Source organism: Pezoporus wallicus, unplaced genomic scaffold, assembly GCF_028554395.1.
Source record: "Pezoporus wallicus isolate ANWC-B61680 ecotype Strahan unplaced genomic scaffold, APGP_CSIRO_Pwel_v1 contig_13851, whole genome shotgun sequence".
Taxonomy (NCBI): domain Eukaryota; kingdom Metazoa; phylum Chordata; class Aves; order Psittaciformes; family Psittacidae; genus Pezoporus; species Pezoporus wallicus.
In genome coordinates, this window is record NW_026641891.1 from 1,370 (window position 1) to 11,965 (window position 10,596).

The following is a 10,596-nucleotide window of genomic DNA, read 5'->3' on the forward strand; positions in this document are numbered from 1 at the left end:
GGCAGGACCAATGAAAACTCATTGGGACAGTGAGGCTGGAAGGATGCTGTCAGCCCCACTGGTTAAACCACATTTGGGGATAAATCCCATTAGCAACCTCTCCTTCAGGCTTGTTATGGGCTCACCAGCTATGTTTTCACACTGTTGGCACTTAAATCTGTCTGGGTAGGAAGGAATAAAGAGAACTTTGCTATTTGCAGAATGAAGTTTAGTTTGAAGCTCCAGAGCTGGTGCTGCACCCTGCCTGTGCCACCCTGCCTGTGACATTCCTGCCCGTCCCTACACAGGGACATGCCTCACACCCATCAGAAGTTCAGGGTGATGGTGACATCTCAGGGGACATCCTGGGGGAAAATCCCTCCTGGAGCAAAGGAGTATCCCCAGGGATTGACACTGAAAGCAGCCAGTGGGTAGGGGTGCCCTTGGTTGTGCCAAATCCCATCTGAGTCCTGGCAGTGGTGGCTAGGTGGGTCAAGAAAGGTTTTGCAGCTATAAAGAGGTTATGAAAGTCTGTGCTTGGGGAGTGTGAGGACAGACAGGACCCCTTGTGTCCTAGGAAGCAGCATGGTGCCACATGGCTCCTGAGGTGAAGTGTCCTGGCTGGGACAGGGCAAACATCACACCCCAACATGGGCATTGCAACCCATTGTGAACATTGCAACCCATCACAGACATTGCAAGCTGGTGCGGGCATCCCCTCCCATCACACCCTATTGTGGGCATCACACTCCATCACAGATATCGCCCCCATCATGGGCACAGCACCCAGGCATAGCACCACATCATGGGCATCTAGGTCACTCACAGCTCCCCACAGAACCACCCTGCCAAGTTGGCAGAGGGTTGAGCAGGGTGGTTCTTCCCTGCCAGTGCAACTAAAATGCCAGGAGTCAAAACTAAACCTGCTTCCCCACCACCCCATCTGCTGTTGGTGAGGGCTTGTACTAACAAGCTGCTCATTAGCCCCGAGGATGTTTGGCGGAGAAGACAGCATGGGATTTGCCTTTGGGCAACAACAGGGTGGAGAAGAAAACCCCAAACTGTAAATTACTTTGTTATGCAGAGAAAGTATTAAAACAAGAGTCAGAGCTGCTGTTAGGGAGGGCAGAGCCAAGATTAGAAGAAAGCAAAAAGATAACACAGGCTGTTTCCCGTGACCCCCAAACACACTACCGTCCTGCTGCCCAGGGAAACACCCCATCCAACAGAAGTACCAGCTTCCTTATAGACCTTTATATATACACATTACTTTATTTATGTAGCTTATTACACATCAGTGACAAAAACTAAAGATATCTGAACACATATATAAACACACCCCCCCCCCCACACACAATAAGGTTATTCTTCTTTGCCCCCCCAGATGTGCAGCATCCCCAGATGTGTAGCTGGGGGTCGTCATTTGCAGCAGCTGCACTTGGCGGAGGGGGGCCCCTTGCAGACGCAGCCCTTAGCGCACTTGGCACATCCCGCAGGGCAGCAGGAGCAGCAGCCTGTGGAGGGGAAGAATAAGTCAGATGGAACTCAGGGTGAGATTTGGGGGTGTCCCGTGGGGGATGGCTGGTCTGGAGACCTCCCACCAACCCTTGTGTGCTCCCCTTTTAGCAGAATCCCCATCCTAGCAGCATCTCCTGGGGTGTTTTTGCACCCCAGCCCCTCTCTGAGCAAACCCTCCACACATGGCTCTGCCCAGAAGTGACAGCATCAGGAGCAGCTGGAAGAAATCCCAGTGCTGATTTCCTCCCAGTGCATCCCCTTGTGCTGAGCCTGAGGTGCCAGTGAGGGGTACACCAACTTTTGGGTTATACTAGGTGGCTGGTGTTGCCTAGGGTATGTGTGTAGATATTGGCCTGTGCTCCTTTGAGGGCAAAAACATACTCAACCCTGGCAATGCTGATCCTGATTTGATTCAGTGTATCCCAGGATGTGTAATGAAACCCCCCATAAGTGTTTCTCCCCCTCCCCCCCCGTATGGCTTGGGGATCCCCCTTACCTTTCTTGCAGGATGTGTATTTGCAGTTTTCACATTTGCAGTTGTCCCCACAGGTGCAGGTACCACCTAAAAAACAGAGAAAATGAAAAAAAGGATTAAGAGGCTGTGGTGGGAAGGGATCCTCACAACCCTAAGGCTCCAGCCGAGAGATGCAGGGAGAGTATTGCTGTCTCTCCAGAGAGGTCACAACATTCCCAGTGAGATGCTCCAGGTGTGACACTGCAACACTGGGAGAGGATTTCAGCAGCCAGCCTGGCCAGGATGAGAGCAATGGGGATGGAGGAGGAGGCTGGAGCACCAGTAGTCCCAGCAGGATGCTCCAGTAGCCCGATGCAAAGGGAAGAGCTGACTTACCGGTGGCACAAGTGCAGTCCCGGGAGTCCATGTCTGCCTGGGCTGGGTGCTGGCTACCGGAAGTGTTGGGTGACAAGAAGAGCAGCTTTAGGAGGTCTCGCTGCCACCTCCTATTTATCCGTGGCTAGTGAGAGTGAGTGCAAAACCTCCGCCCCTCATGGCTCAGCTCATGCCTGCCTGCACTGATTCATTCCTTGAGTAGCATCCATGAGTTCCATGTGTCCCCTCTCTGGGGTGCTAGTGGCAGCAGGAAGGGATGTCTGGGACCACCGAGATGCTGAGATGTTGGGGGGTGGGTGTATGGGTGTGTGCTGAGAATGGCCAGCTCTCATTACACAGATGGCACCTGTCCTGGGAGCACTGCTCCGTTCCCATGGGCTGGGAGGGTTCACTCAAGGAAGCTCTTTGCCAAAACCAATCTGCGAAACCCCAAGATGTCTCAATGGGATGCATTGATCCCAGGGTGGCCACCACTGCCCAGTCGTATCTTCACAGTGGGGTGATAGGGAGCTGGCACAGTGTGGTGACAGGAATGCAGTCCCTGCCCCAGACCCCATCCCATGGCTCTGACACCCTTCCCAGGAGCAGAAACAAGTTGGACTGGCTCAGCCAGAACTTCCATGCCCTCCCAGCACTCCAGGACAGCAGCACCCACGTCCCCTCGGTGCCATACGTGGCACCTTGGGGCCCTGTCTCCTTCCTGGCTGTGGTGCTCCATCCCACTAATCTGGATTAAATTTCATGCTGGGTGTGCAGGGAGGAGGGTGGTGGGTGAGCTGCCATCACCCTGGTCAACTCCTCCAGCGGGTTTTACTCACCCACTTGAAAGAGCATTGAGGGTTTGGGGTGGAAGGTGTGAAAAAAAAAATGTTTTCGGAGATTTTGGGTGCAGGAAGGGTCTGCCCCATGGCAAGGAGCATTGCCAGCCCTGGATCATCCTTCCTCCTCACCCTTGGGGTTTTTGTGTGTTGGTGGTACCCCATCCTGGCTGCCCCATGCTCTGAAACTGCTTTGCTTTCGGGGTTTTATCTCAGCTGGGATTTTGCCTGTGGTGCTTGGCTAAGGCGGTTTGTTGGAGGCAATGCTAATCCATCAGAAACACAGGGCCAGGGAGTATTTTTACCACCCAGATGTCTTGGCATGTTGGGAGCTTGTTGGGTGACGTGGTGGGGAGCGGTGCTAGTGCCCTGACTCAGCATTTCTTCCAGCCCTGCCAGGCCAGGGTGAGAAATCCTTGTGTGCCTGAGGAAGTCAGAGGCAATGGGCCAAAAGTACTTGGTCCATGCTTGCCATCCCCTCCCAAGCAGTGCTGGGTTTGGTGACCCGCCCTTCGCCTAGATACGACATCCCCTGCAGCCGTGTGGCAAAGCACCGTAGCTCCAGTGGGTATGGGCCATGGGCAAGAGATTGCAGGGAGCTGCAAACCAGGGTGAGCACAGCATGGAGACCCTGGGGGACAGTCCCTGAGGGTATACTGCCCCTCACATTGCCTGCTGCTTGCTGGTCTGGGTGCTAATGACTAGCATCCAGCAAACACCCAGCTCATCCCAAATGCTGAAAGCCAGCAGGAAGCCACAGGAGCAATTACTGCTTAGAAAGCAGTTTTGCTTTGACAGGTATCTAGGGTTGCTATTTGCTGATGATAAACAAATGTTTAAAACACAGGAAATAGGTGCTGGCATTATTTTTTTTTTTTTTTACCAGTGCTTGCCAGCCCTTTAGCAGAGGAAGAAAAGTGTGAACCACCCCTTGCCTGTCCCAGGAAGCCAGTCCCAACTGCTCCCCGTGTACATAGGCAAAGCCTTGGAACCCATTTGAGAGTGAAACCGGATCAGTGGGGTGACCTCACCCTGTGTAGGGTGGTGGGGTTTTTTGTTTGGGTTTGGTTTTTTTTTTTCCCCAGAAAACAGTGAGCAGAGACTTGTTCTGGTCTCAGTGGCAGACATGAGCTAAGCCCATCATATACTTTCCCTCCTTACTCCTTCCCCAGAAGCTGCCTGCTTTCCTGGCAAAACCCTGCCTGGACCTCAATTACAGCACTGGGAAAATATATCCCAGCTGGTGCTTCTCCAAATGCTCAGCCATTTGCAAAGACATGGTGTGTCTCCATTAAGCTGGGTGAATGCCCTCCTTGATGGGCTTTGGTGGCCTACCATCATGTCTGTAGCAATAGGAACACACCTCCAGCCAGGGCTCACTGGCTGCAGGAAGGGGATGAACAGATTTTCATTAAGCAGGAGTTGCACTGTGTGCAATCCTGCAGCGCTTTCACAACCTCGCAGCATGCTTTGATGTGTGCTGTTTGGGAGCCACCTTGCAACCCAGCTGCACTAGAGCTGGGACTCCCAAATCCAGGTTTCTGAGCTGGGTTCAGCCGCTGGCTTATCCTACGTCTCTGGGCAAGGGCTTGAAATTTCAATGTTTCTTATCTGGATATAGGATACAAATATCACCTTCCCCTTGAAAAAACACCATGGAGAGGGCAGTGATTTGCTAGTTATTTATTCTTGGGGGAAGGGAAAGGAAGAAATGCTGAGACAATACTCTGCAATTGGGTCCAGGAGGGTGAGTCTGACCCTACACAATCCCCCTGGTTTTGGGGTGTGCATCCCGAGGGACCCTAGCACAAGGCAGGAGCTCCTGCTCAGTGGTACAGGGTTTTGGGGCTGGGCAACGTGTGTTCAGGCATGTCTGGAAGATGAAAGGGCTGATTCCTCTTTTGATCATGAAATTCTCATAAATGTTAATGGGAATTACTTCAAGGTCTAATGAGGGCAGAATTGAAGCCCCCAAGGGGAGGAAGGGTGTGAGGACCAACCAAGCTTTAGATGGGAAATAAAAGGGCTCCAATTTACCTTGTCCCCCACCTGTTGAGAGCAGAGCACTGGTGGCCAGGAGCTGCCCAGCATCTCTACAGATCCTCCTGGGGAAAGGGGGTCCTCAGGTGTCCCCCACCTGCTGGCACCTGCACAGACAGTTTTTAAACATCACCTTAACTCTAGGCATCATTTTAACTCACAACTCTAATGCTTTCCCAGTTTTGGATTTTCTTCTTTTTCTTTGTTTTTCTTCCTCCCCCCCCATCTTCCCTTCCCTTTTGCATCTTTCAGGTGCCACAGACTTCAAACAGACTGCTCCAACTACTTGCCACCTCCCCCAGCTGAAACGTGACCTGAAGCTTCCAAGTATCATTACCTTGGGCATATTTAATTATTTTATTCCCCTGTAGTTGGTAATTAGAATCCAAGAGTTGAGGGGATGAGTAATCCCCTGGGATGTTGAGTAGACACTTGCCCAAGCTTGCAAAGAAAACACCAACTCCCTTAGAATAAAGGCATGAAATAAAAGGATGTGATACTTTCCTTGATGTCTTCAGAGCCTTGTTCCTGAGATCTTTTCATGGTTTAAGCCCAGTTGGTAACTCAGCAACACACAGCTGCTCACTCATGCAGTGTCTGTAAAGAAAGAGGCTAGACACACACACACATACACTGCTTTCACAACTAGTTCCACTTTATTCACTCAAGCATGGTAATACATAGCATACAGATATAGGTCTGAGCCATGAAGCCAAAAAGCAGCTACATCATTCCCAGTGACTGTTTTCAGTCACTATAAATTCCATTCTATAAACAATCACTCCCCAGGATGCTTCCCAGCCCAAACTTGAACCCAAATACACCCTGGCTTACTCAAGACCCAGGTGCACTATCAGCAATTCTTCTTCTTTAATTATCCACATAGCGGGAACAGGATGGCTTGCAGTTCCCACATCTCCTCCTTTTTTGTTTTGCACGATACTTTGGCTTTGGATCTTCGCAACTTAGCAACAAGTCTCTAGATGACATGGAGGAAAAGCAAAGCAAAACTGTGATGTCCAGGCTCCAAAGACAAGATCTCACCAACATGTTGGCCAGATGTACTGGGAGTTTTGGGAACCTGGAGATAGATGCTGTTACTTCAAAAACACAGTCCTTGGCTTTCCTTATCTCTTTCTCTGCTTGAGGAGTCTTAAATCACACAAGAGCCGTTCCTTGATATTAGCATTTAAAGATGGAAAGTTCAAATACAATAGTTACTTATTATATTATTATTACTTATATTAGTTACTTATGCTAACTTCTGCTTTTTTACTATGAGGGTCATAAAACTGGCTTTAGCTTATCCTGCTTGAGCAGGGGATTTGGACTAAAGGATGTCTGAGAATAGAAGATTCAAATATGATAGTTATTTATTATTTTATTATTACTTATAATAGTTACTTATGCTAAAAATGAAAGCTGCTTTAGATAACCCTGCTTGAGCAGGGGATTTGGATCATCTCTTCTGCCAACCACAGGCTGCCTGACCTGCCCTTCCCTCCTGGATGGCCCTTTTATAACAGAAGAGGCCATCCCTCACATCAAGGTCTGGCATGGCATGTGTCCCCACCGCTCAGCACCTGCTGGGTTGCAGCCAGCAGCAGAGTTAAAGGTTCTTCTTGGTGGCAAACACATATGCCAACCCAGTCTTGCCCTTGCCTAAGGTAGGAGGCGTTTGGCTGACCTCAGTCCTTGCACCTCATTGCCAATGCAGAGTTTCACCTGCTTCATCCAGTAACAAGTTGCTACAATGGCAAAGCACACACAGATTCACATTAGCAGTATAACTACTACAGGGTGCAGCAGCGTGTTGAAGATGCTGATGGCAGTGGGGGACCAGCCAAAGAAAATTTCCCACCAGTGGTGTTATCCCACCCTCTTAATTCTTTCCATTACCTATTTTATAACACTACCATAGTGATGTACAGTTATTAGGATTTTTCCAGCTTCTGCCTTACCATTTTCTAGCAGCTGCTGCAAATTTGCATGCTCTAACATCTCTTTTGCAAGTGACAAATCCATACCGATAGGGGTTGGAGTTATACTATGAAACATGGTGTAGTTTCTTATTAGCAACTGGCTAGTAATACAGGTGGTTTATACACAAAATCACAGCCTCTAATAATAGCTATGTTGCAAGTACACATATTTGAGTTGTTAAACATGGTCTGGTTATAGAGACTTTTCAGTTGCCCCCAAGTGATATTTTACAAATCATGCCTTTTTCTCTTCCTCTGTCTCATTCTGCTCGGGGCCTTCAATGTCAGCTCCTGCATCTAAGGCATCGGGTTCTTTAACTTGTCTGTTCAGCTCATGGTATGGCTTGACAAACTTTGCAGCCAGCTACCGTGGTCCAGTAGGTAGGAGGACACAAGCATATCCCCTCCCCCAGGGTATCAGTTACACAGGGCCTTCCCATTTCTGCAGGCCCAAAGGATCACAATACCACACTTCAGTATGTTCTTAAGGTGGATTATCAGAGCCACAATGCCATTGTACTGCAGTGACAGTAGTATTCATGGAAGATTAAGTGCAATTTAAAAATTCAGTGTATAGATGGCATTGTCTAATTGTTCTTGAGGGACCCTTTTTTGTTTTTGTAGCATAGAGTTCAGAACAGCGTCACTTTGTTCCACAATCCCCTGGCCTTTAGGGGAGAGGGGAATACCAGTGACATGCGTGACACCACATTGCTGTAAAAATAATGATAAAGCTAACGAATTATATGCAGGGCCATTATCTGTTTTCAACTGGGAAGGGACTCCTAAGGTAGCAAATGCACGTTTTATATGCTGGATAACAACATGAGCCTTCTCTCCTTTATGGGCAGAGGTTGAAATCATATGTGAAAATGTGTCAATAGACACATGCACATATTTGAAGACACCAAAGGAAGCAATGTGTGTAACATCTGTTTGCCAAATCTCATTCATGTTTAAGCCACGAGGATTTACACCCATGGCAAATGAGGATTGAGCTCCTGAGTGACAATCAGGGCAAGACCCGACAATTTGCTTTGCTTGAGAAGAAAACTGGTGAAATTGTTTCTTTAAAACAGAGGCTTTCTGATGAAAAAAGGAATGGGAAGCAGCTGCAGAAGTAAACTGCACAGTGTTAACAGTCAAGGAGTATGCTATGTTGTTACCTGCAGTTAAAGGGCAAGGTAGGTTGGAATGCGATCTAATAGGTCCAATGAAAACAGAATAATTCCTAGTTTCCAAACAATGTTTTAGCTTCAGCAAAATGTCAAAAAGTGCACGGTTATTGATTTCTTTTAACACACTAAAAGAAAGGCATGGTAACAATCAAAAAACATTCTGAGTCACAAACAATATTTAAGGATTCTGCAGGGAAAACTGTAGCGCATGTAAGACTGCAGTAGAGCCATTCACATCTATAACAGAGGATTGCCTGAATCATTTTCAAACCAAACTGAAGCAGCTTTGCCAGTTTTTCCAGAGTGTCGTGGTTTAAGCCCAGCCGGTAACTCAGAACCACACAGCCGCTCTCTCACACTGCCCTTCCTCCACCCTGCTCCGGGAGGAATGGGGAGGAGAATCGAAAGAATGTAACTCCCACGGGGAGTTACCACATCATGCCCAGTATATAAACTGGGGGGAGTTACCCAGAAGGCCCAGATCGTTGCTTGGGTTGGGCTGTGTATTAGTCATTGGGTTGTGAGCAATTGCATCGTGCATCACTTGTGTTTTCTGAGCTTTCATTTTTTCTCTTGTTGTTTACTACTATTATTATTATTGGTATTCTTTCTATTATCACTGTATTTTACTTTAGCTATTAAAGTGTTATTAAAGTGTTCTTATCTCAACCTGTGGATTTTACATTCTTCCCATTCTCTTCCTCATCTCGCCTGGGGGGGGGGGGGTTTAGGGGAGGGGTGAATGAGTGGCTGCATGGTGCTGAGTTACCGGCTGGGTCTAAACCATGACAGCACGCTCCCTAGACAGGCACAAACAACCCTATACATGCATGCACAACCCCATATGTGCATGCACAACCCCAGCAGGGCACATACAATGCCAGACATGTATGCATGACACTAGATGGGAACACACAACCCCAGACAGGCATGCCTCCCTCAGACGGCCACCCTTTAACCTTGCAGGGACATACACAACCCCAGAGCATCCTCCCACCATGCACGTAGGAGCAGCCAGGCAGGCCTTTCCCGGGGGCAGCTGTGCAACAAGAGCAGTGGCTCCCACTTGTGGTGGCCTATGTGCAAGGATCCTTTTAATTGTGTTTGCATTGATATAATTAGTAACTCATTTAATGCCATCAATGTAACTATATTCCCCTATAAACAGAGGTATTAAACTGTCAAGACCAGGGATCAATATCCAGCTAGTGTACAGCACATCTCTGCTCTGCTGACCTCAGGGACCCCATATGCGGGACTTGGCCCCTCACAAAAGCCATGGCACACCCAGCACCACCCCACCTGAGTGCTGGTGTTGGGCCAGAGTGTCCTCATCCTCACCCCAGGTACAGTTCCTGGGACCCTGCTCCCTCCCATCATCCCATTGCCATGGCAACATCTTTATTCCTTAATAGATGAGGTTAAGGGCTTCCCAGGCAGGTGTCCTGGGTTCGGCAGTGGCAGTCATGTTTTTCCTTTGTGTTGGCTGGTGCAGTGCTGTGTTTTGGCTTCCGGCTTGAGAACAGTGTTGGTGAAGCCGATGTTTTCGGTTGTTGCTAAGTGATGTTTACCCTGACCAAGGACTCTGCGAGGCTCATGCTCTGCCAGGGAGGAGGGGAAGCTGTGAGGGAGCAGGGACGGGGCGCCTGACCCGGGCTAGCCGGGGAGGTATTCCATGCCACAGCACGTCATGCCCGGGGTGAGGGGTGGGGTAACTGGGAGTTACCCGGAAGGACACGGGCTTCCGGGTGGAACTCGCTTTCTTGGCCGGTGGTATCGTATTCTCTTCCCTTGTTATTTTCCCTTATCATTGTTTTAACTGATAGTAGCGGTGGTGATTTGTTGCTGGACTGTTGTTGTCTCAACCCGTAGGAGTTGCACTCTCTCGATCCTCCTCCCCGTTCCTCCGGGAGCGGGGAAGGGGAGAGCCCCGGTGCTGGGGGGGGGGGGGGGGGGGAGACGGACACGGACCTCGATTGTTGTCAGCTCGGCACCACTCACTGGGAGTGAGTGAACAAGTTACCTGACTGGGTTTAAACCACGACAGCAGGTTAAAGATCAGCAGGTCAAACATGGTTTATTAAAGGGACACAAATAGACCTTGTGCCTCCCCTCCCTCCTCACAATGATTAAATAACATCATTAACATCTCTCTCAGGAAAGACACCTCTCCAGGCTCCAGGAGGCCTGTAGGGCTGGAGCTAGGGTCCCTGGTAACCCATGGCTCAGTG

General features: G+C 49.2%; 1 long non-coding RNA gene across 1 annotated transcript; it reads right to left on the bottom strand.

The window, feature by feature from the left end:
• Positions 1-1,264: 1,264 nt before the first annotated feature.
• Positions 1,265-2,455, bottom strand: LOC130608061 (uncharacterized). The gene is made up of 3 exons (XR_008974444.1): positions 2,348-2,455; positions 1,994-2,059; positions 1,265-1,493 (listed from the first exon to the last, which is right to left on the bottom strand). It is a non-coding gene; the product is annotated as an uncharacterized LOC130608061 (long non-coding RNA).
• Between the last annotated feature and the right edge of the window lie 8,141 nt (positions 2,456-10,596).